Source organism: Pteropus alecto, unplaced genomic scaffold (genome assembly GCF_000325575.1).
Source record: "Pteropus alecto unplaced genomic scaffold, ASM32557v1 scaffold45, whole genome shotgun sequence".
NCBI classification, from domain to species: Eukaryota; Metazoa; Chordata; class Mammalia; order Chiroptera; family Pteropodidae; genus Pteropus; species Pteropus alecto.
The window spans coordinates 10,491,806-10,517,914 of NW_006442491.1; positions in this window are offsets into that span (position 1 = coordinate 10,491,806).

A 26,109-nucleotide genomic window follows, 5' to 3' on the forward strand; every position below is an offset into this window, starting at 1 on the left:
GCATAATTACCCATCAACCTCATATCACTCACTTTATTGCCTTGTTCTTTAAATATTCATCAAGAATTATAATAGGCATAAACTGATCAACTAGTCCACTATGGGAAAAAGTAAAAAGAATAGTCACAAATAGCATTACTTGTAAATTTGACACCCTGTATGTTAGTTTTTCCTTCCAAAAAAGACAAGGTTTGAAACATTCAAGTAGCAGTTTCACATTTTGTATTATGCATCTTAGGACACCAGTTAAAGATAGTTTATTGTCAGCCCCTTTAATTTAATGATCTTCCTAAAACATATATGAAGCATATGAAGATATCATTACAGGATTTCATTTTTAAGGAGTAGGAGGAGAGAGAATCCACTATGAATCTCTTAAAGCAGTTACAGTGAACTACTCATTTGTTCTCTACTTGGGAATTGTTACAAAAACTTTTTTCAAAAGTGTTTCTTACAAAGGAAATGGTTTAGGATGTAATACGGACATGTTTCTAGCCAAATGGACACATTTCTCTCTTGGGGGAAGAAGAGAGTGGAGGATAAACAGAACAGAAAAATCTTACTTTTGTTGGGTTACCCCAAGATTTAGCACTCTAGTAATGAATTTTCAAAGCTCTTTCTACTTTTCCAGGTCTCCTCCATCTTCCTTGGATATCTGTTCCACATCTCCCTCCAGCCCCACCACCACCTCTCTCTCTGCCTCTGTCTGTCTAAATTTCCAAAGTATTTCCTTGGCTTCGATCCTCTAACACCACTCAACAAAATGTGTTCACTACCTTGGGAATATCTGTGGTCATGTAATTCCATAATCATATTCCTAGATGGTATGTTACAATTCATTTAAGTTGGACTTAGAACTCAGCATGAGCTCACAAGATGACCGTGAGAGTGGTCAACGATGACTTCATCGTCTAAGGATGAACTCACCATCTTTTCAATGTCTACAGATGGGAGGTCCAATTCAATGGCAAACAGAACTTCAAGGTCAAAAGAAATCCTAAGAAATCAAGTACATCTGAAATCTGAAAATAACTCATTTCATGGATAAGTGTGGACTGGAGAGATTGAAAAATGCTCCTTTGGCTGGCATTGTCATGGAAAAACAAGAATTGGAGCATTGCTTTCCTGAAGTTATGATGAAATACTTAGGCAACACACCAAAGTGAAAGCAATATGTGCAAAACTGTGTGTGGGTGACTGACAAAATTCCAAGTTCTGATCTGTACATGGTCCATTAAATACAATAGGATCTATTTAATATACAAATCTATATGCTTATATGTTTCCAGTCCTACGGCCACTTTTATCTCTACTATTCCGTGCCCAGCTCCAAACCCTTTCATGTCATTTGTAGAAAAATTTTGTTAATTAATTTTGCTCTTGATGCTATCATTTTATTGTCTACTGCGTATACATTATTTTTATTTTTAGACCTGTCATGAGAACATTTGGACGATGATTCCATTTTGCTAAGTTGCATTTTTCATTGCAAAATTTTTCTTTCTGTAATTTGTCTTCCAAATACTTTCAAAATCATTCTTGGGGTATTTTCATAAAATCACATCATTTACCTGACACTCTCTGTATTATTGCATTCCCTCCAATTCAGTTTAAAAAAAAAAAAGCAATTGGATTATTTATGCTAAGTCTAGGAAAATATTTCAAAATTAAACTTTTAAGAAATTTGTATTGGAAAATTATGTAGAAGCCTTCAATCTCTCTATCAAAAGGGAAATAATTTGTTCAGTTCTCTTTTGTGCTTCCTGAAAGCTTACTTAGCAATGTAAGTGTTAAAGAAGTAAGAGAAAAAAATGTAAGTAATAAAAAGACAGCATCCAAGAAAAAAAAATACTAAGGTGATATGAGAATATAGCCGCTTCAAACGAGAATTAGCATAAAATTTAAGGTACGTAGATAATTTGTTCAGGGGCTGGGTGGAGAAAAATAAAGTTTCAATAAGAAAAAAATTTGTCGAAACAAAAAATAATGTAGCGCAGCGGGTAGGGTGCTAGGCAAATTGCTTGAGGAGGAAACCACAAGTGGCAGATGGACGAAGTTAGGTGGAGGCTTAACTAGAGGATTTGCTTGTATATGGATCTAATTATTATGTATGACTCAAGGAATTTATTCCATGATCCATGCCTTTCTTAACAATCAGCCCGATACCAGGTTAAGATGCAGGTCTTTTTAGATTCTTTGGACATAGAGGCACATCCATGATAGAAATAGCTGTTAGAAGCTTAGTCAGTAACTCCTAGCTCCTGACACTCTCTCTGCAGTGGAAGAAATTAAAACATAATAAAATATTCTTTTCAGTAAGTATTTTCATAGGAAAACTGGGCACTGAACCATGAAACTTTGCTGAAGTTCCTAAACAAAGGTCAAATATAAAACCAACACCCTGTCCTCAATGAACTTTCCCTAAGTGATGCCTCTTTCAGAAATAGGAGAATTCTGAGACCAAATCAGAAGACTCCAAATAGCTGGAGTGACTGAAAGTAAAGATATATCTCTAACTCATGAGTTTTTAGGAACTCAGCAAGTCTTCCTGTTTATCATTAAATATTTTCTGTAATAACTTGTATAGCTGCTCTGTGACTTAAAATGTATCATTCATGCAGAATCCAAAAGTAACCATTAGAAAAATCCTAGCCACTTGCAGAACCAAAGAATTCCATTTGATTAATCTCTGTTAAATAATAATAATAATAGAAGCAAAAAAGATTCAAATCTGAATATCTCTGAGATCTACATGGCTGGCCTCAGACTGAGCTAAAATATAACTACACTTATACTAAGCTCGTCTAAATTTTTTTTTTTTTTTTTTTTTGTAGTTTTTTTTTTTTTTTTTTTTTAGTTTAAGGAGAATATTGTGAATGTTAGAGCAAAGCTGTGTGTTCTCCTTTGTATCCCAAGGCTTCGAGAGGGTGGGGTTACATAGATAATGAAGGCTGCAAATCAGACCTTGACTTTCCCAAGAAAATTCCAAAATGCACATAGCAATAGATATTTGCTCAGCAAAGAATAAGCAACAGAATTTCAGAGAAAACAAGCAGGCCTGGCCCATAGCAGAGCATTGTGTTAGCATAGAGCTTATCTTCTTTTTTATCCCATTCTTTCTTTCAGCTTTCATTCCTAGAAGCAATTAGCATTCACTGACTCCCTTTGAAGATCTTAGGTGAGAATGGCTCATTGCTCTTGAGCTACACAGAAATGTGTCTGTGGGCATCCTAGATAAGTTCCCTGGAAGAAGAGCCTCAGACAGGGGGAGCAGGGAGAGATTCTCATACAAGTGATATATAGAGGCAGGGCTCATAGCAGAAACCTATGAGAAAGCAACGGGATCTAGATGTGTCAGGGGCAAAAGCCAGGCAAATATGTGCTTTTAGAAGTCCATAGTTAGACTGATCCCCTCAGGGAGCTCTTGAGAGTGAATGGCAACATGTAGTTGGTCCAGCTCATTGGACAGGGAGCCAACACTCACTGTAACCCACCAGCCCAGTGAAGGGAATCTGCGGGAGCCACATATAGCATCTGCTAGAGTAGGTATGTGTGGCTGTTGAATAAACATAGATCATCTTCCAAGACAATTTTGCTCAATATTTGAGGGGCCCTGGTTTGATTGTTATTTTTTCTTGTTGGCAAAAAAATATAAAACTTTTTCTTTATAGTAGGTCATAATGTATTTTAAAGATAAAACAAAAAGGTTTCTAGCACAAAACTAATCATATCACATCTTTCATCAAAATGTTCCAAAGTCTCTTTTCCTGAAAATTTTTGTGATCGGTCCAGCATCTCTTTGGAGAAGTGCCATGGGAATTAAGTGGATCTCACTGCCCAGTTCCAAGAATGACCATATGACTTGTCAGTCGACATTCTCTTATCTCCAATCACTGATTCAGACAAAGGAACATGACTCAAGTAGAGCCATTGAGAATTCTCCCCGGAACTTTTAATGGAACTATTATGAAAATATTATCTTCTTTTTGCAAGGATAGCTAGATATAAGCCTAGACCTTTGGGTGTCATATTTGCCTAAAAATGAAGCTGACCCACAAAAACAAAAGTTAAGGTAAAAACAGATGTATGTGTACCTGAAGTCAGATACAACCCTGGATTTTCAGTTGCCTGTTAATTATTATGAGAGCTAAAAATATAATAATACTTTTCCTTCACCTTCTAAGTTCTTCTAGTTGGGCTAATAATCAAGTTACAGAGACAGATTTATAAGAGAAAATCAAATTTTAATATGTGCACATGGAGAATTCACATAAGCATGAAAATTCTAAAGTCAATGAGGTAAAACTGGGTCTATGTGAAGTTTTGGACAAAGAAGAAAATAAGGGTAGCGAGTGTGAGATATCAAAGGAAATAGATAATTCGCAAGTAGTTGAGAAAATTTACGAGGCATGTAAATTTTTGCTAGGCAACCCAGAAACAATGATACACAGGGAGAATCTAGTAAACATGCTCCTGCTTTGAGTCTTCCTGTCTAATGCTGAGGTGATCTTGTTAAAGTTTCCTTCCTGAGCAGGTTTATCCATCTGAATCTCTTAGGAAAGTGGGAAGGGTCAAAAGTTCTCAGTCTTCTGTTTCTAAATAACCAGCTTAAAAATCAATATCCCAAAAGGCAAAATTTTTGGTCCCCTTCATTACTTTGCAGTTACTTTTAGCTGAAAGGATATTAATCACTAGAGTTACTCATCAGCTATAAGATAAAATCTAAATTCTTTTGTAGGAAAAACACGGCCCTCAACTGACACACGCAAATCCTTCTATCAATCCCCCGCCCATTCCAATTTATGTCCTCAAATTAGTGAGCACCTCACCATTCTCCAGCCTTACAATGCTTTCATTTCATGTCACCAGACCTTTGGAAAGACTGTCCCCATTGCCTAGAATGTCCGTCCCCCATTTTACCTATCCTTCAAACTTCTGCTAGATTACTTTCCCATCCAATTTTTTCTTATGGTCTCAACCTCCTCTCAGATGTTTTACCCCATGTTCTGCCCTTGATGGGCTGTGTGGTAATGACTGGATGTCCTGACCAGGCTCTAAGACCTTCCAAGAGGGACATGCTTTTCTTTTTTGTATCCTCAACCTAAAGTAAAACACCACATTCTAAGACAGAGCCCAATAAATATTTTAGAAAGGAAGAAAAAGATATAGGAAAGGTGGGAAAAAAGGCCAATGGTTCAGGAAAATTCCAAAATATTCTTGGGTTCCAAGAAAAGCATCTTTACTTGTGGAACTTCATGTACTTATAAGGAACAATGAGAGAGAGATTTTGAGGTAGGAGTTTCTCTTCTTCCTTCACACATCACATCCTTTAAAAATTTGTCTTATCTGCTTATGAATTAGACTATACCTTTCTAAGAAAATACTTCATTAGATCTCTGCTACATAAAAAAAATGCCTATAAGACAGGCACTTGAAACTCCATATCACTCTTCCAAAAGCTCAGAATATATTGCATTCCACTGATGTTAACAAAATTACCTATTAAAAAGGATATAGTCATGAACTCCTTAGCTTGGCACTCAAGTTCCTTTGCAGTCTGTCCTGGTTTATGAAATGAAAGTAATATAAATTCCCTGATAATGTTAGGAAGAAGAATTAAATGAGATGATGACACATAAGTGAAGACTTAGTGAATGTTAGTGATTGTTAACATTATTCTCATCTTCATTACTAGCGCCTCTAACTGTTATACCCAAAAGATTGCCTGCCTTCTTACCCCTGTTCCTCCCACCTGGCATGTCTGTCCCAGTTTTTTCCCTCCTCATCTTTTCTCAATCTCTCTAAACCAGAATTAAAGTCCACCTCCTTAAAATATCTTTGTGACAATCAGCATATCTTCAAATATTTTTTTTAAATCCTTGTAGACCTGAAAATATTTTTTAAGTAAACTTCAGTTTTAACTTCTCTTTTAACTGCAAATAAGTAGAATCTTTTTATTCGGGAATTGGAGTTTAAATGATTGCCTCACATTTAAAGTGGCTAAGTTCTTTTCTCAGGTCTCGTCTGCTAGTGTTCTATAGTATTTTCACCATCAATGTCTAATTCAATAGAATAGATCTTTATTTTATTCAAAAGTCAAGTCATCAAAGAATTTTAAAAGCAAAATTCCCCCCTCCACCCCATCAACTCTAATCAATTAGAATGGCTTCCCAAAGGCTTATAAAGGCTTTGAGAAGGGTCAGAGAACTTAATTTGCTAAAATCACCTTCATATAGTCTGTCTTTAACCTGGGAAATCCAAATGTGGTAATATGATGAGTCCTGGTTAATCAAATGGTTGACAGTTTACTATAATGTCCCTGTTCCTCAGCCATCCTTAAATGGAATTTTCCTGTAAATCTCTACTTTTCCCCTGGTTCAGTGAAAAAGTCATGATGCTCAAGTCATTGTGTGACAAATCCCTTCCTTTCACACTGGGGAAACGTTAATTATCTGCCAGGTTTCTGTAATCCTTCTCCACACTTCTGGGAGAGTGGAATTTCAAAGTGACAAGTGAATGTGAGGTGTGTCTCACATTAACCCCAGGAGAAAAGGCCCCTTTTCATTCACATTGCTTCCTCTCACTCTTGGAGTAACAGGAGTGTCAGTGAGCTGTAGAGGAGATGTTCCAGGCCTGGAAATTTCAAGTCAAGGCCCACTGGGAAGAATTTGCTGAAACCTTCCTATTCCTTTCTGATGCTGCTGAATTTTTCCCCCCTGGAAATCGTCGACTACCAGATAGGACATCCATATGGAAATCCTGTGCAACCCAAAGACTAACTGTATTGCTTTGGGGAAAGTATAGAATTTGGCTTAGATGAGTAAACTAGTTGGTCCTTCCAACTCTGATCTTTGCTACTTCTCCCATTTATTTTAAAACAACACTTAAATTGATTCAAATTTTAAATAGCTACTTTGTCCCAAAATACTATCAAATGAAAATTGGCCAGATATATTTAAAAACTATGTTATTACTGGACTCATATTCTTAGTAGAAGTGATCATGATGATCACTTACTGTGTCTATTTCTTAAACACCTATTATGTGTCAATCATTTTAGAAAAAGTCTTTATGCATTTCTCTTTTAATTTCTCTCAAAAATATTATTTCGCATGAACACTAAATGATCTTTGCAAAACACAATTCTGACCATATCATCTTCTAATACCTTTCATAAATTTCCATTATTATCCATACATCAAAAATATTAATAATACTATAACATAGGTAACAGTAAGTACCTACCTACAATGTGTACTAGTCACCATGCTATAATCTTGTAGGCCTGTAAGAGTGACTAAAAGCTTGTGAATAATTACACCAGGGAGCAGATATAAACCGGAACTGTCTCATGCAAACCAAGATTTATTGTTACCCTACCAATAGGGACATACTGGTCTGGCTGCTGCCTGCCTTGCCAGCCCCACCACATATAGTACCCCATTTATTGTCTAGGCATCCATCCTACTGCCCCTCTTTCTGTTTCTTCAACATGCCCTACTGTCTTTGGATATGTTATTCTTTCTGCACAAAATATTCTTCTCTACCTATTCCCCTCACTGTTTTTTTCTAGTTAGTGGATTCATCCTTCAGCCTTCAGGTCACTATAGTCCCCCTGAACTAAGTTAGGAAGGCTTTTATGTGCTCCATGGGATGGCATTACTGTGATTTTGGTTAACACCTCTCTTCTCCACTTCCCTCTATACTCCATATGGTCAGAGACTGGGTCTGTTCCCTGTTTTCCTTAATTAGCCTTGTACCTGGTATAGGTTAAGTTCTTAGCAAATATTTATCAAAGAAAAAGAAAGATGGAAAGAGGACAAATGAATGACAAGATACTGGCATTAGTTCAGATTATATAGATATAAATTTATCCATTAATTAATTATATATATTTAAATTTATATATATATATGGTCTCCTCTGTTCCAGTCACTAATCAAGGTATTGAGGATATAACTGGAATAAGATAGGTAAAGTGTCCATTCTGTATAATCATCAATAAACAAATAAACAAGATAGTTGCAGATGTTTCAGAAAGCAATAAACTATAAAACAGGGTGATGTAGTAGAAAGTGACTTGGAGGTAGATTTAAGTTTAGCAGCCAAGAATTCATGACAAAGTGACATTTGTGCTAAGTCTTGAATGCTGAGAAGCTCTGCAGAAGAACACTCCAGACGAAGCAAAGCTACTGTTGGCTATGTAGGATAGAAAGACCAGTATGGCTGGAGGAGAAAATGACCAGGAAAGATGGTTGAGAGGGGAGTTGAGGAGATGCAGAGGCTGCTTCATAGACACTATTGAGTAATGGCAAGGAGTTCATTTTTTATTTCATGTGCAATGGAAAGTGTTGTGTTTTTAAGAGCAGAATAAATTAATTTGATTACCTGGGTTTTTTTAAAGATCACTCTAGTGGCTGAGTTAAGAATAGACAGGTGGACAGAGGCAGAAGCTGGGAAAGAATTTCAATAATCCAGGCAAGTGTTGAGCAGTGAATGAAGAAGTTTTATGGAGGTGTGATCTAGCAATGCTTCTCAAACTTTAACATGCACATGAATCACTGGGAGCTTGCTAAAGTGCAAATTCTAATTCTACAGGTCTAGGGTAGGATCTGAAATTTTAAATTCCTAACAGCCTTCGAGGCGATGCTAATGTTGCTAATCTGAAGACCACAGTTGAGAACCAAAAATTTTTAGAACTTATCGATAGGTTGCATTTGGAAAGCATGAAAAGAGAAGAATCAAAGGTTATTCTATTTTGTTTTGTTTTGTTCGTTGAGAAATTACAAAGATGATAGTGGCATTTGCTGAGATGGGGAGGTTTATCATCATTCCTACTTTTTAAGTGAACTTAATGCTGTCTGGTAAGACTGGAAAACTTTTTAGGAAAATTGAATAGCAAGATACTTTGGCAAAATAGCCAAACTAAGGATCATGATGATGTAGAAGCATATTTTTGGCCCAATAGAAAAGTGACATGAGCTAGCATGAATTCAAGCTTTATCAGTAAAATGACCATTATCTGATGAGTATGTATGCATTGTCAAGTACTTAGTTACAAAGGGTGGTTAGTAGATAATTTATGGATCATTCTCCAGAGACATCAAGTGTCTTAAAGGATAGTAAAACAAAACAAAACAAAACAAAACAAACAAACAACAACAACAAAAACAACGTGGGAAGAGGGGAAGTCATAGCACTGCTGAAGTCGAAGGGACAAAGGAAATAATTCTTATTCTTTTGCACATACTGGCCAATAGTCATTTGCTTGTCCCTAACAAGCCCACAAGCTTTGTATTGCTGGCAGAGCTTGTTTAACTCTGCAGTCAACAATTTTTCATGTTTAGACTTTATCATGCTTTCCGGAAAATGAAGCCTGGCTATTGAATTGCTGAGCAACTGCTAAGTGTGCTTACAAATGAAGCCTTTTAACATTTATGAATCTGAAAGTTGTTCTAGAATTCTCTGCCCTTGCTCAGAGATGTTGTACAAAACCAATTGAAAATTATCTGGCTCCAGATGTGCATCATAAATTGAATCTGACTTTATAGGTTGCAGGTCGTCCCTGATTGTTCCTAGAAATGGAAAACAATGGCAGGTCCAAGAGTCCCTATACTATTCAAGTTCTTTTCATCTCCCTTCTCCTCTGCTTCTCCTGTCTCTCAAGGACTAGTTGAGTGGATCTTGTTGCACAGCTCACAACTGGAGTTATGTTTTGCCTGAGTTTAAGGCCTCCTCAAAGTATAGTCTTTCCAATAGACCCAGAATATTTCTGTTTAGAGGGGCACTTTGAAGTAGAAAATATGATTTTCTGGATTGAAGAAGAATTTTAAAAGACTTATAAAAATTCCCAGAAGACTCTTTGGACATCAACTGGTGCTTACCAAAGAACATTGTGCAAATGAATCAGAAACATATGGATTAAGCTCCCCCTAAATTAAACATGGATTTTATATGTGAAGGGGATGGGAGCAGGGGTTGAGCATGACAAAAAGATTTTGCGTCTTTGTTAAATTACAATCATTTTTTAAATCCATTTTTAGAACAAATAAAAATGCTACTTATATTTCAATTCATCCCAATTTGAAAAGTTAAGTTTGTTTTAGTGTGGAGACCATTGTGGACCTTGATCTTTAACCATGACCTGATAGATCAGATAGCAAATATCTTTTCCGTAGCTCAGGCTCTCTTTGGGAGTAAAGTCTAGGAAGAATCTTCTATTATCATGATCGAGTGTCATTTTGTGACCACAGAACCTTTTCCAGTGGACTTCCAGAAAATTAAGGAAAATGCATCATTATTTGACAATTGGAAAAGAGATCTGCACTTAAGACTTGTGGTCTCAGGATAGAGCAAAATGTTGAGCAACAAAGAGATGGTCCCTACTTCTTTCTTGATTCATTTTAATAGTAATTACAGTAAAAACAAACCAAAAAAATGACCTTGATAACTTACCCTGCGTATAGGCAAGGTCAAGTCCAACTTACATTCTTTTCTAAAAATGCTGCTTTGTCACACTGCCAAGGACAAAGGAAGGTTGAGTCCAGCTATATATCTTTTAAAATCTTGGGAATGTTTTAACCCAGAAAGAAAATGTTCTCATAATTACCGTATAACATGTCTGAAATCAATGCCTGCTATTTTCCTGCAATTTGAAAACAGTGAGCTGTCTTTTAAGCCTAATTATTTTTTCTTATTCATTCTGTGAGTCTGCTTAGCAAACACTTCTGATTTACAACATTATAGCAAATCTAAGTCAAAGTCTGACAAATTGTCATTTTTACCATCTTAATGCAAGACAGGGGAAATCACCAAACTCATTACAATGCTAGCTTTCTCCTATCCATTTTACCTACCTCTCCACTCTTTTCTTACAACTCTCCCAAGTTCACCACAGGGCCACTGGCCTTCATTCTCTTCTTCAAACATTTGAGCTTCTGCCCATAATAAGGCCTTGACAATAGCCACTTCCTCTGCCGAAATGTTGGGTCCTCACATCCTTGCATGATTTGCTCCATTTTTACCATTCTGGTCTCTATTAAGTGCTCAACCCTTGTCCCAGTCATTCAATAATCTATTTAACTGTTTATTTTCTCTCTTAGAAAATTATCTCTCTCAGAAATTATCTTGTTGCTACTAGTTTATTTCTGTCTTCCTCACAAGATGTAGGTTTCATAAAAGTAAGGACCTTATCAGGCTTGTTCACTACTCTATTCTCAGCTCCTAGGACAGAAACTCGCACAGAGTAGGCATTCAACAAATATTTGTTAAATGGATAAATAAATGAATGATCGAATGAAAGAACCATATAACAATCAGTGCCCTGTGCGGTTCTCTTTACCAGTTCTATTCATCCACAGCTGCTATGTGGTCCATACTGTTAAGGGCTCATGCACGCACTATTCTCTGGAGAATTATCCTGGGCATCTGGAGCTCCTCACTCAGAGTAAGTTTATAATACTCTGAGGCATCCCGTAGACAATGACTGTATGATACATGGAAGACATAAGTCCAGTTCTCAGATAAAACAACAGTAATGGTGCCATTCACACACCAGACCTACTTGCAGAATTGGACTGAAACTAGACTTTCCCTGCGATCTTGTCTTTGCTATGCTTCTTCTCATTTCCTGTTCTGTTTCTCTCATTCTCTTTCTCTCTCAATAAGCAACTTTTACCCAAATCCTTTTTTCAGGCTCTGTTTCTAGGAAACCCAACCTAGACAAGCCACAAATAAAAGTTCATGAAATTAGCATCTGCCCTGCTAATAACTATAGGCAGCATCCAATAAACAATTGCCACCACGTGCTCTGAATGTCACTGGGGAGAAAAAAGGCACATGTTTTTAAACAGTGGTCCAAGAGTCCTTGCAGTTATTGATAAGGACCCATGTATTCATTTGCACATTAAGCTTCATTTGTAGAAAACATTAATTAGATGCTTCATAGAAATATATACCAATAGTAACAAATACAAATGGATGTTGTGATAATAAAATTCACTTTAGCACAAAATGTTCAACCAATTCAGGGTAGGTTTTGGTCATTTTATATTTTATTGATTTCAATATTCTTGGGTATGTAAGATTTTTTTTAATGTTAAGTAGGAATTCTCATACCCTAAAAAGGTATTGTTGATTTAGAAAATAAATTCCTGAGTTCCAGTCAAAATGACAGAGTAGGTAAAGCTGTGCTTGCTTCCTCTCATGACCACATTAAAATTACAACTAAACTACAGAACAATCGGCATTGAGAATCACCTGAGGTCTAGCTGAACTGAAGTCCTATAACTAAGGACATAGAGAAGAAGCCATATTAAGACTGGTAGGAGGGGTGGAAACATGGTACAGGGCTGGTCCTACACCCGTGTATGTCAGTTAAAAACTAGGAGGGATATCTTGACTGAGGAGCCCCACCCCCTTGAAGAGCAAGGAGTTCCAATCCCATACAAGACTCCCCACTCAAGGTTTCAGTGCTAAGGAGAGAAGTCCCCAAAATTTCTGGCTGTAAAAACCAATGGAGATTGTGGCTGAGTGAGATGGAGAGTAGCTGTAGTTCCTCTTAAAGGGCTTGTCTATAAACTTACTGGCAGGAAGATTCACTTCTCTGAGCTCCAGTGTGAAGGTAGCAGCTTGAAAGGTGTAAGGGACATACAGGGAGAAACTGAATTTTCTGGCTTCAGGGAGAGGGCTGGAGGGGCAGCTTTCTCCTAGACAAAGTGCTAGCCAAAGCTATTGTTCCTTTGTTGAGCCCTCCTTTGACCCATGTGCAGAGGCAGATGGACACCATATCTGAGTCTCTATCAACCTGGCTAAGACTGTTCACTTTACCCTGGTGATTCCCTGAGACTCTGCCCCACCCAACTTGAGGGCTCATCCAAGCCTCTTCCAGTGGCTTTTCCTTAAAAATGGCTTTTCTTAGTTCATGCTGTGGACTTTCCTAAAATCTTTCAAAAGTTCACAAATCCCCCCAAAAGTATCTGGCCTTATTCAAAGCTCAGCCTTTTCTAGGCACCTCTGAGCCCAACACAAATGGCAACCATCTGCAGATCACTTTGCAGCTCATACCCAATGTCCCTACACAGGGAATAAGCATCGGCTAAACTTGATCTACAAAACAATACTCCCAAGAGACCTCAGAATCAACATAACCCAGTTTTAGAACACACCAGTGTACTACCCAACCACCTCCACAAAAGACATGCCCAAAGGACAGATGGCAGCACCAGAGCCTGTTAAAGAGAATCTTGTTCCATAGGGTCAGACCCTGCACAACAGCTCCTCCACTGTAGTGATGGTCAGTCCTCACAGCCAATCAGCTTGAGGGTCAATACCTTCCATTTATGTGCAAACAGCAACCAATGCTCAACTACATCAGGAGGGCACACACAACCCACACAAGGGATATACTTGGAGCACCCTGCTTAGGTGACCAGGGATACTGTGCCACTGGGTCCCATAGGACATATACTTTATATTTTTCTAAGTATTTTCAACATTTTCATTATTACCTGAAATTCCATAAGTTAGAAATTCATTTGAGCTAATGAGCATCTCATTAAAAAATGCTAATGTCTCTGGAAAATTAGGGGTTAACAATCACTCACATTTTAGTAAGAAATTGCCAAGCCATTGATTCAATGTTTATTGAGAACTTACTATGTACAGGGCTCTAAGCTTATCTATCCAGAGATACCAAGTCCCATAAAGAACGGGTCTTTTAAAAAAGAAAATCTTACAAGCTTTCTTCTTATCATCTGACTAAAAAAAGGTTAGAGCAACAAGAGGAAGAAAATGGGATTGAAGAAATTTAATGAGGCTGGAAACAAGATAGTTGGTGCTATTGACCTACAACAAGACTCCAAACACTCACTTCAGTTACCTTTGCAGAAGGCAATGCTGTTTTTCAAACTTACTTATTAATATGTATCTTAACCTGCAATTTAATTTATAGAGCACTAGGTCTTTATGCACAGGATTACGGTGATATTATTCATTAAAGATGAGCTATGACTTGGGAACTAGGCCAGCATTTTCCCCTATGAAGTAACCTCTGTATTAGCTAATAAACACTCCCATGTTCAACACAGGGAATTTTGTTACCATATATATCTCATTGGTTTTAGATCCTATCTGGAGGTTTGAAGGGAAAGTGAGACATTTATTCCAAAAGCCAACTATTATGCACCAAGTGCAATGCTATGCACTGGGGACATGAAGACATATTAGTTAAACACCTCATTTCCATGAACTCAAACTGGGATTCCCAAAGAATCAACGTTAATTCTGCCTAGTTGAATCAGGAAAGGTTTTAGGACAAAGCTAATATTGTCTGTCTGGTCTTTAAAAGAAAAGTGAAAGGGAAGATAAAGATACCCCAGGTAGCCAGAAAAGCCTGTGCAACGATACTGAAATAGGTAAGTGTGTGGCCTAATGGGGAGTGGTGAAGAGATTAGTAAAGCTGAAAAATATTGTCTGAGTATGTCTTCACGTGTTTAGGGCCACTGCACATTGTATATGCTCTTTTGTAAAGCGTTTATTCAAATCTTCTATTTTATTTTACTATTAGGTTATTTGTTTTATCCTTATTGATATATATGAGCTTTTTATACATTTAAGACATAAGCCCATTTTCCAGACACATGTATTGCAAGTATTTTCTGCTCTATGGGTTTTCTTTTCTCTCTCAATGGTGTCTTTTAAAAGATAAAGGTTCTTAACAGAGCCAATCTGTCAAACAATTTTTCCCTTTATGATTAGCACTTTTTAGGTCTTGTTTAGAAAAACTTTTCATAACTATATTATTCATTATAGCCAAAATTTGTAAGAAATCCAAATTTCCATCAAGAGTAAACTGGATACTAAATATCTGCTTAATGGAATATTATACAATGAGGAACATGAATCAACTATAAACACATGCAATATGGATGAAACTAACCTAATGTTAAATGACATAGTAAAATACCTATGATTCCATCTATGTAAAGTTCCAAACAATAGCTAACTAATCTGTGGAATTAGGAATCAGGGCTATGGTTACTCCTGGGGGATAGTTACTGGAAAGGACCTTTAGGGGTTGTTGGGGTTCTGGTTATATTCTGTTTCATAATCTGGTTGCCAATTTTGTGGGCACACAAATTTTATAAGAATGCATCAAGCAGCACTTATATATTCTACATTTATGTTATACTTTAATAGAAATATTTACATTAAAAATATAAGAAAAGATCATCTGAGGGAGAAGAGTGGCAAAAAAAATTAGTCTGGAAGCAACAAAGAATTCAGAATTTGAAGGTCTTACTAGGAATTTGGGGGAATTTTAATAAGTTTTTAACTTCTGGGCTTTAGAAAGACTAATTTGTCATATGGAAGACTGAGGGTGAGTGTGGATGTGATATGAGGCAAGGAGACCCATTTGGAAGATCTACAACAGTTCAACTGAGGGATGAGGAAGCCTGGTTGGAAGGAGAGGCAGTGGAAATGGATAGATAGAGATGACCTTGAGTTTTCCCACTGAATGTTTCTTTTAAATCCACTCGCCAGAGCTTGAAGTACAGAAGCACCTGTCCAAAATGTGGGGGGCAAAGACCTTCAAGTCTTTGACAGATGTTGAATTTTCAAACAATGAGAGACCTTAATAAACAAACCTCTCTCCTGGATTTATTAAATACAAGTAATTTTGTCTGGCTCTTGTCTTGGATTGTAAGACATGAGTGCTGATACAAATCCACATATGGATTAGTGGAAAGTTATAGAACTGACACAGTATTGTTTGGACAATTTTTTTCTTTCCTTCTTTCCCCCACCCTCCCCTGCACACTATTCAAGTCCTCTTGCTGGGTGGTTTCCACTTATCTCCTTAATTCTCTCTTCAATCTGCATGCTCATTGGGAGAAAGAGTGATTCCTTTTCTTGGGAATGAGGAGCTCTGGAAGGCAGCAACTGCACAAGGAACTCAACTAGGCAGGATGGTGCAAGATGGCATGTGGCCAGGGCCTCCAGGCTCAGATGGTACCATGAAATCTTCCACAGGCACAGGGTCAGGACCATATTGGTACCACCTCCTAGAGGAAGTAGAGAGGTCAGGTAGGAGGAATGAACATCTTACTGTCATCAATGTTCCCACCATTATGTTTACCTGCAAATATTTATTGGGCATCTCTGGCTGAGTCACCCACTACTTGTATGCTTCATGGGAAAAGGTAAGAAGGAATGGAATCTATCCCCACAGCTTGAAGTTAAATCATGATGAAAAGACTTAGTGTGTACCGACTCTATCCTACCTCAGGTCTTGTGAGAATAGACTCTGCTCACCAAAAGTCTTCAAAGAATAAAGAGATAGCATGGAGAAACTTTAACACAGACTCTCCAAAAGCAGAACCATAAACTGAAAGGAGACAAATCTTTTCTGGTCTAGCAATGGGATTTGGTTTACCAATATTTCCTTTATGGCATGTTCTTTTCTCAAGATCTCTCTTTGGAACTGGTATACTCATACTTTTTTCCTGGTTTTATATGATATGATCTCTATTTGTACATTTCTTGAACTCTGTTCCATGTTTTGTGTCTTGCCACCTTATGAAAAGGCTGCAAATGTGACCCAAAACCAGCTCCAAATTTCACCTCTCTGAGTTTGCTGTATAGTTTTCCCTAGAAAGCTGAGATGTCAGAATCAAAGTCACTCTGCTCAGTAGTTAGTAGTAGTAGCAGCAGCAGCAGCAGTAGTAGTAGTAGTTTCTCTTTGAATCCCAAAGAATTCTGTAATATATAACAGCAAGCTTGGCCCAAAGTGGGGTTTTTTCACTTTTTTTTTCTGAAGGAGCACAGTCTGTGCAGAGTATTGCTCAGTCCCAAGGTGTTCCCACATATGTTGAACAAAAATACCTTAGCTTTCTTACATAAGGAAATATGGCCTCCCCAATTGACCTGGGATAATTTCCAAGTGTAACTCGGGTTACATGCTGCCAGTTCCAAAGAGGCAGCAATGTAATAGTGATTTAGAATCCTCAAGAAGGAAGGCTTTTCTCAGGACAGGTTAAGCCTACGAAGTCCCCAGGACTGAACAGCGCCAATTCACTCATAAATTATGTAACTCTTATTTTGTAGCCAAAGAGTCATCTGGCCACCATTCATTTATTGGGCATTTGCTTAATCACTTCCAAGGAGCAACATTTGAGTGGTGGTATATCTTACCTTCCACCCATAGAGTCAACCACGCTTGTTCTCCCCATGATATATACCAAAACAAAACTGTTTTGTGATCTTCTGGTGTGAATTCTTCACTCCAGAGAAGGTGGAGGATAGTATTTTCAGCTAGATCATGAGTTAGTCATCTAAACTTGGAATATTATTAGTATTTCCAGCCAGGTCAAAAATGGCACTAGAAGTTTTCCCATCTTTTCCTCCTTTCTGTTGTAGTTATTTTGAAGACTTGTTTACATTATCTTATGAACTTGTAGGAGTCATATCTAAAAGTGTTTCTCAGACACTTCCATCCAAGTTGTCCTTTAGCATAAGAGAACACTGTGCTACACCAGAGATCTGAGGGGTGAACACTTTATAGTCAACCATCATTGCAAACTTTTTTCTGAAATCTCACGTCTATCTTTAAAGTTCATGTACTACTTCTACACTACTTTAAATTATCTGTGCCCCCTTCCAATACAAAACTAGTACTACAAATTATGTAACGTCACCTTCAGAACCAAGTTCTATTCTATAGACAGTCTTTCATGGCTTTGTGAAGCAAAGGACAAATTTCATAAGATCCTTTCAAAGAGAGAAATAATAACTCATTTTAATAAATGTTAATTCATTTTTTAAATTGAGTTTACAGAGACATTCTTATAAGATGTCACATATAAATTGGAATAAAAGACTGAGAGACAGAGACAGAGAAAAAATGAATGAAAAAAAAAAAAGAGTGATGATTCCTTACCCACTTTTTAGAAGAAAGAAGAATATAATTCTGAGAAGGTTCTGTATTGTATTCCTCCACTGAAACATCAGAATGGAATAGGGCTTTGAATTCAAGTGACTGACTGGTTCTTCAGCACTTGTAAGCCTAAGCCTAAATCTACAGGCAATTTTAAGTCTCATTTTTTTCTGGGACAAATTATTGTGATCTTTCCATGGAAAACCTGTCCTATGTGCCAATCCAGCCGGCATTTTATAAGCAGGCAACTTCATACTTACCATCCTAATTTATCTCCAAAGTTCTTTGAACAATCTTCCTTGGCGAGTGTGGAAGGAAGGCAACTGTCATTACACAAAAGTGGATTTCCACATAGTCAGAAGAAGTCAGCATGTAATTTAAGATGGAGGTCATTTGGGTCCTGGAAGACTCTAGGCCTAGCTAGTATTAATCGTTATAATAGTAACATGGTTTATCAAAATCTATGTGTAGATTTATATGAGTTATCAAAATCTATGTACAGACCTCAAAAGCACATAGCCTATTATTGCTGGTTCACATATCCAAGGTCCTGTTGTTATCCCAACTTTTATTCAGCCCATCCAGCTTCTTCTCCCAAACAAAGACTTGGAAAGAATCAAAACTACACCTACCTGAGATGTTTGCCTTGCCTAAAGTCCAACAGTAATGTCTCAAAAATTCTGCAGTTGCTCATAGTGCAGTTCCTCTTTCCTTCCTATCTTAAGTCAGGACCTAGAAGCTGAGCCCAAGATGGAGATTCACATGGAAGCATTTTATTGAGAAAGGAGAAAGTGAGGAGAGCAGGACTGAGAAAGGAAAGTAGAGCTAGAGCGAGATCTCAGCGGGAGTCCAGTCTCAGTCTGAAACCATGGGGAGCTCTTGAACATGGATTTCACCATGGAGTTGCCTCCTTCCCTTTTTGAGGTAAAGGGTCCTTTTGTGCTCCTGAGTCAGTCTGTCATTGGCCACATCCAGGGGCAGAAGAGTTGCTTAAATTCCCAGGCAATTCTAGGCTAAGCAACTCCCATTTGGCCAAGGGCAGTTCTCCAGAGAGAAAGAAGAAGCTGAAAGCTATTAACAGCCAATGTTCATAGCACAAGGAATATGGAATCATCAGCCTGGCAAAGGGGATCTGGGTGGGTCAGCAACAGCATCCCTATACTTACCATCCTAATTCATCTCAAAAGATATTCTTTTGGACAACGTTTGGACCTCTAATACTTGATTTAAAACAATTACAATGGAGCAGAATATAATATGCTAATCCATAGAGTGGCCTACTGAGTGCCAAACACTTTCCTAAATGATTATGTTTACACAATAATCCTATGAAGTAGGCACTATTATTACCTACATATTACATGTGAGAAAATGGAGGGACAGAGTAACTAAAGAACTAACCAAGCTAGTAAATGGCAGAGCCAGAGTTAGTACCCCTTCTTCTTAATTCTGCACTAAACTAAATTCTGCATTAAATTCTACCAAAGGGTAGCAGCAAAAGAGAAAAATAATCTCAGAGCTAACATGTTAATTTTACTTACATAAGATACGATGCTCAGCTAGGTGAGAAGAAAATCTTTTGAATCATGGATATAAGAGCTTGAGGATAGTTAATACTCTTTAGTGTGTGTATGAATTTTGAAAACATGTTGCAGTTTTATCTACTGTGTTGATGTTCACCATTTGAACTTTCATCATTTAAATCCCATGAAACTGCAGTTGCATAAGACATAACTCTGCCAAATGAAATAATAGCTAACATTTGTTAAGCACTTTCTGTGTGCTAGGCACTGTTCTAAGCAGTTTATATCAATTATATAATGTCATCTTCAGAACCATGCCATGAGGCAGTCCTATTTTCAGATAAGGAAACTGAGGCACAGAGAGAATAACTAATACACCCAAGCTAGAAAGTATCAGGGCCAGATTTCAGTGTGAGTAGTCTGGCCATGGATCTTGTGTTCCTAACTTCATTACATTATTGACAGAAAAGTTATAGATGGTTGCAGCTAGGAGTTGTTTTGGAGAGTCCAACTTTCCCAATTTAGAGATAAGGAAACTGAGGCCCAGAGAAAGCTGGTGGCTTGCATAAGGTTACACAGACTCATGATTGAAAATTTTCTAATCATGTTTCCTATATTTTGACAATTTTTTTTTTGTCTAAAGAAAGAAATATAGAAACCAGGAACACTATCATTTATTTGCTGGTAATTCCAGAGTATACTTTAAAATATATAAAGTCTTTTTGTTTCCTCTTCTCTCCCAGGAAACAGGTGATATCAAGGTAAGAAAGAAATGTCAGTGTCTGTCTAGCCTAGGAAGAAAATGCTCCCTGATCCTATAGACTATTATAAAATATGGTCATTCATGTACATCAATGTGATGTGACTTACAAGTTGCTCTTCTGGGCTAGAACCTGCAAACTCCCATCTGTCGGTACATCTCTTTAGGGAAAGGAAAGGAAGATAAGAACCAATATTTATTAAATATCTACCAGATGCCAAATTCAGTGCTAGTAGCTCTCTGCATGCTGTGTAAATTATCCATCAAAATAATCTTTAGAATCAGAATATGTATCAGTTAGCATTTCCTGCATAACAAACTAACCCAAAATGTTGTGGCTTAAAACATAAGCTTTATTACTGCTAATGAATCTCTAGGTCACCTGGGTGGTTCTGCAGATTCATGCCAGGCTTGATGATTTAACCTCAGTTCACTCATGTTCCTGTGGGTAGCTAGTAGGATGCCCTAAGCTGGGACAGCTCATTTCTGTTCCATAGCCTACAAATGGATATTTCAGACTTGTTCACTTGGCAGTGGTAGAAGAGAGCATACAGAAGCACATAAGACCTCTGAGGCCCAGGCTCAAATGGGCACGCTATTTCTTCTACTACATTCTATTGGCCAAAGCAAGTCCAGATTCAAGGGGAGGGGGAAAAGTCCATTTTTTAATGAATTGAGTTGTAAGATCACAATTTCAATGGTATAGATATAGAAAGTGATTGAAAATTGGAGTCTTTCTTCCAATCAATCTACCACAAATATTCCAGAATATTACAGATTATTTAAGTTATATATTTTCCCTTAAAGGTATGTCTCTCTGAATTGGTACTACTGAATTTTAAGATGGCATATTAAGTTTTCAGTCTTTCCAAGTAAAACAAAGGACCATCTAATACCACCAAAAGTCTTTGGCTCTTATTCTAAATAAAAGTAGGATAAAGCAAAATCTCTCTCCCCTCTCCCTATATCTCTTACTGATTGAAAGAAGAAGTAATTATAGATAGGAAGCATTCTCTTCTTGGGTTTCCAGCTCAGTTTGGTAAGAGACCAGCCCAACAGCTCTCATTCCCAAGGGAAGCCCAGTGGCCTCAACCAAACTAGAAGTACATCTTTTCCTGGTGTTTTGTTTTACAAATAGAAAATAAAGACATATTAGAAGAAAAAAAATCTCTAAATCAGAGATTGCAGATAGTTTTTATTCCATATGCCAATTCCAGCTTGGTCAGTGGAAGCTTCCATGACTGCTATATTGAAAAAAAAATATTAACCCTCAGGCAGTTCTAATACAATCAGTAAATTACACGAATTTTTCAACTGATAGAGATAGTGGTGCCTAAAATGAAATATAGTCAAACGGTGATCAATTCCCAACATTAAGTTAAACTCACAGGGTAAGCTGACCCTCACCTCTCGGACCTGTCTCTCAACACTTTTTTCTCTCAACTTCTAGCTGAGTGGTTTGTGAGAAAAGGAAATACAGCAGGGTTTCTGTCAGCTATTGGGTTTTATCCTAGCTATTCAAAAAATAAATACATGGGCTCAAACCAAATCCAAAATCCAGAAGGAAAGATCAAAAAAGCAAAATAATTCATGAGCATCACAGCACTCTGCACACACCAGGCCTGCACTTACGTTTCTCAATGTAACATCATCTATCTTCTGAGTCAAGTGTCTGAGGCTAGACCTAGTTGATCAGGGTCTGCTTTAATTTAAGAAGAAATATCACAGACCCAGAGTAAAGCTTATTAATAATGCAATAATCCATAAAATGGTTTAGTGAAAAGGTCCCTTAAAAACTGGGGTTCAAATTCTATCTTTGGCCCTTGCCATTATGCAAGTTTTAACATCTCTCCTATAGTTTCAAATGAGATGTAATATCTCTCATCTCCTAATAATCCCCATCTCAGGGTTTGTGGTGAGAATTAATGGACTAATATGTAAAGCACCCAGATTAATATCTGGGTAATAGTCAAGGCCTCTAAATGTAGCTATTATTAACAACAGCATGGATTTATTCAGTTTCTATTATGTGCTGGGAATTGTGTTTCATGCTATGTGTAAACAATAGAGAAAAGAGTCAAAACATAAAACCCTGCTCATTGCCTTTGGGAAATAAAGAGTCTATTTGGGAGACGAGGTGAATATGCATAAAATAAATAAGAACTGTGGAGAACAGTATATATAATGCTTAAGTAGACTCTGAGAATATGGGGAATCTAGAATGATTGCTTCTATTTCTTGCCAGAACAATAAATTAGTTTCTCAAACATGTTGACAATCCCATTTTCTTAAAAGAGTTGTTGGAGGTGACTTAACCATCCAAACTTGTTTTGTCTCATTGAGAACATTTTTATTTGTACTTTGAGTACCACCAACTCATTTTATATGATGGGAATAAAAGATAGTCCATCATTAGCTAAAGAGAATGAGGCCATCACTAGTCACTCTGGTGCCCCATTTTTTACTTTCCATATCATCATTCACCCATCATCTGGCATATCGTGGGATCTCGATGAGGTAGAATAAAAGTGACAACAGGCCATGTCCTGACGCTTTCCAAATTTCCCCCTTGATGCCAATGCTTCTGAATCATCATCCTTTCTTTCCATTACTGAGATGTCATTATGCAGACGAAGCATGTCCTCCATTGACTAGGCTAGTGGCAAGAATATATTGTTCAAAGGTAACTCATGTCTTCATAAATGTCAAAACCTAACTCACGCTATGTAGCCACTGCCTCACCCTGTTGCAGGCTGGAAAATTCATCTGGGTTAGCACCTCTGTGAACAGTGGAGAGAGAAGGTGATCACTGAGCCCCACTGAAGAGCAGGAAAAAATGATCAAACCATGGAGTTGAAGGTCTTTGTCAGGTCATAAAGCAACAATGATTGCAATTAATTGCTGATAAAATATGAAAGAGTCTCTTGTTGCTGGAGGTCAGGTGCTGGAACAAAGTACAGCTCTTTCTGAAAAGCTTGGGAAAGGCATGTCTCTGAACTGTGCTTGTGAGAAGATGGATTAGTTTATCTATGTTTTGAGTACTATAAAGGATAGTATGGATCCACAGAGAATTGAGAGAAAACTCAAAACATAGGCATCTCTTCCCAGGTTGATGGCAACCTCCCTGGGCTAACATAGCTCCTTCAGCACATGGCTGCTTTTGAATGATTTCCCCAACTAGATTGCAATGAGAACACTGTTGCTGAGAAAGTATATCCCACAGTTGTTTTTTGTCACAAGAGTCAAAAAAAAGGAGAAAATATGTCAGATGTAAAAATCTTTAGGATATAGGTTTTTGGGAAAAGCCTAGGTTCTCTTCACTCTAACATGATATTTAGATCTTATTATTCCAAATATACAAAGGAAAAGACGTGGTAGTAAATGCATTTCCAGTAAAGGTTTCCTAAGTGTCTTTGAAGTCTAAAGGATATCTTTCCTAACAGCTTAACCCCACCCCCAGGCTCCGGATGTCTTTGAGCTGTGCTTATGTGGATGTGTGTTTGCATATTGAGGTCTGGCAGTTATAAATGGACATGATTTTTTTTCAGTACACTGATCTCCTCAGTGATTAGGAAGTGATAAGAAATATACTGAATATCAATATGCACTAACAAAATAGTGTAGACGTTAGCACAGCTGCTTTACAAGAAGAAGGTCCTGGGTTCATGCCCCAGTGGAGCCATAGTCCCTGGTCTACGGCCATGCCACCCTGAACAAGCCCGATGTCTGATCTCAGAGCTAAGCAGGGTCAGGTCTGGTTAGTATTTGCATGGGAGACCACCTAGGAAGACCAGGTGCTGTAGGCATAAATAATAATAAATAATAAAATAAATAAATAAATAAAAAATAAATAAAATAAAGTTTAAAACTCAGATTATGCCAGATATAGATTAATATTCCTGAATGACTTAGATAGTGGTTTCTGAAAGTTGATCATGAGTTGATCAGGGGGCCTTATTAAAATACTAATTCCCAGACCTCAGCCTATATTAACCAAAAGAAAACTATTGAAGAGAGGCCCAGACACCCAAAATTTAAATGTTCCCCCAAATGATTATGACACAAAACTTCTCACGAAGGTGACAGTTTTAAGTCTTGAAACAACTGAATTAACAATTTCCTGGGAGCTTGTTAGAAATGCAGAATCTCAGGCCCATTCCTCACCTACTAAATCAAGATCCACATTTTAACAAGATCCCTATGCAATTCCTGTGCACTTTATAGTTTGAGAACTGTCTGGACCATATCATTCAGCCTTCTCTGGGTTTCATTTGGAAACTGATGGTTTTGAACCAGTTGGTTTCTACATCCTCCTCCAGCCCTGCTATTGCATGATAACCATCAGAGTAAAGATACAAAGGGGGAATAAAATAAAAGTCTGGATAGAATGCCAAAAAAAAAAAAAATTGAGATTAAATAGACAGATACACACACACACACTCACACACACACACACACATTTTTATAGAAACCATTTGTCTAAGGAAATACAAATCCCATGACATCCATGTACTCATCTGAGACCATGAAAATCTGATCAAGCAAGAGCAGTCTCTTGCTGGGAATGGGAAACTGAGGAAGTAAGAAAGGCTGTGGACAACCCAAAGTTCCAGGGCAAGTCCAAAGGAGAGGATGGACTAGAATCCAGGTGTCTCCACTCCCAGCTCTGGACCACCCTGTCTTGTTGTCTCAGCTGCATCAGGAAAAATCAAGAAAACAAGAGCAGGACATAATAACAAAGACAGCAGGTGTTTATAGGGGGTGGTATATGGACATGGCTCCTCAATCCCAACCTGGAGCCACTTTAGTCCTTGGATTATTATTACAACATTATTAAAATTCACATGATTGAGATTTAATACTAGGGCCTCCATATTTAACAACCATCCTCTTTCCTCTCATCTTCAGAGCTTACAGCTTCTCTTTGAGGAACTAATGTCAAATGAATATACTCTTCTAGTTTCTAAGAGTCAGATTTTATAAATTCTGATTGGTACTCTTCCTTTACAGATTCCAGGTCTCTATCATTTACCCTTTTATGAGCTCTGCAGGTAAGTTATCTGTACTCATAGTGATAAGATTCTTGTGACAGGAATTTAGACTAATATACAGAGCTATATACAAATGTATATTCACATATTCTTTCTTGTTGTACAAGAAATTTATGAACATTAGAATATTACATAAAAGGTGAAATTCCTTTTTTCATAGGCCCCCAGGAAAAAAAAAAACTACTGTCAACAACATGGCATATATTCTTCATTGTTTTTAATTTTTCTTATGCATAATTTTTTAAAAAACAGGATCATATCACACAAGCTATTTTGCAACCCGCTTTCTTCATTTAAGATCTCTTGCATCTTTTCAAGTTAATTTACAATGTTCTCCCTTCTTCCTCATAATATCTTCATGGTGTACCAAAATTTTCCCACACATGAACCTGTCAATGAACACTTAGATTATTTATGATTTTTCTCTATTACAAACCATGCTGCACATTTGAATATGCAACACCAAGAATGCCCACATGAAATGGCAAGGTCTTTGGTTTATTTTCTTTGCTGACTGCTTATTTTTGTACCAATGCACCTTTAGTTCTCAATTGTAGTAATGGTAGTAGTAGGAGACCAGATTTATTGAAGAGTTCAAAGATTATAAAATTATGGCTCTCATTATCTAAGAACTGTGCATGTGCTCAGAGGAGGTGGTTCATCTTTGCTACAGGGGCCGCATATTACATGCCATTTATTCCAATAGTGTCTCAACACTCAACTCCTGGGGACCTGGTTGTTTCATTCTACATATAGCTCCAGCTGCTGGCACTAGGTCAGTCAGTAATACAGATTCAGTCACTAATCTCAAAATGTCTCTAGTCTAGGAAGGATATTAGA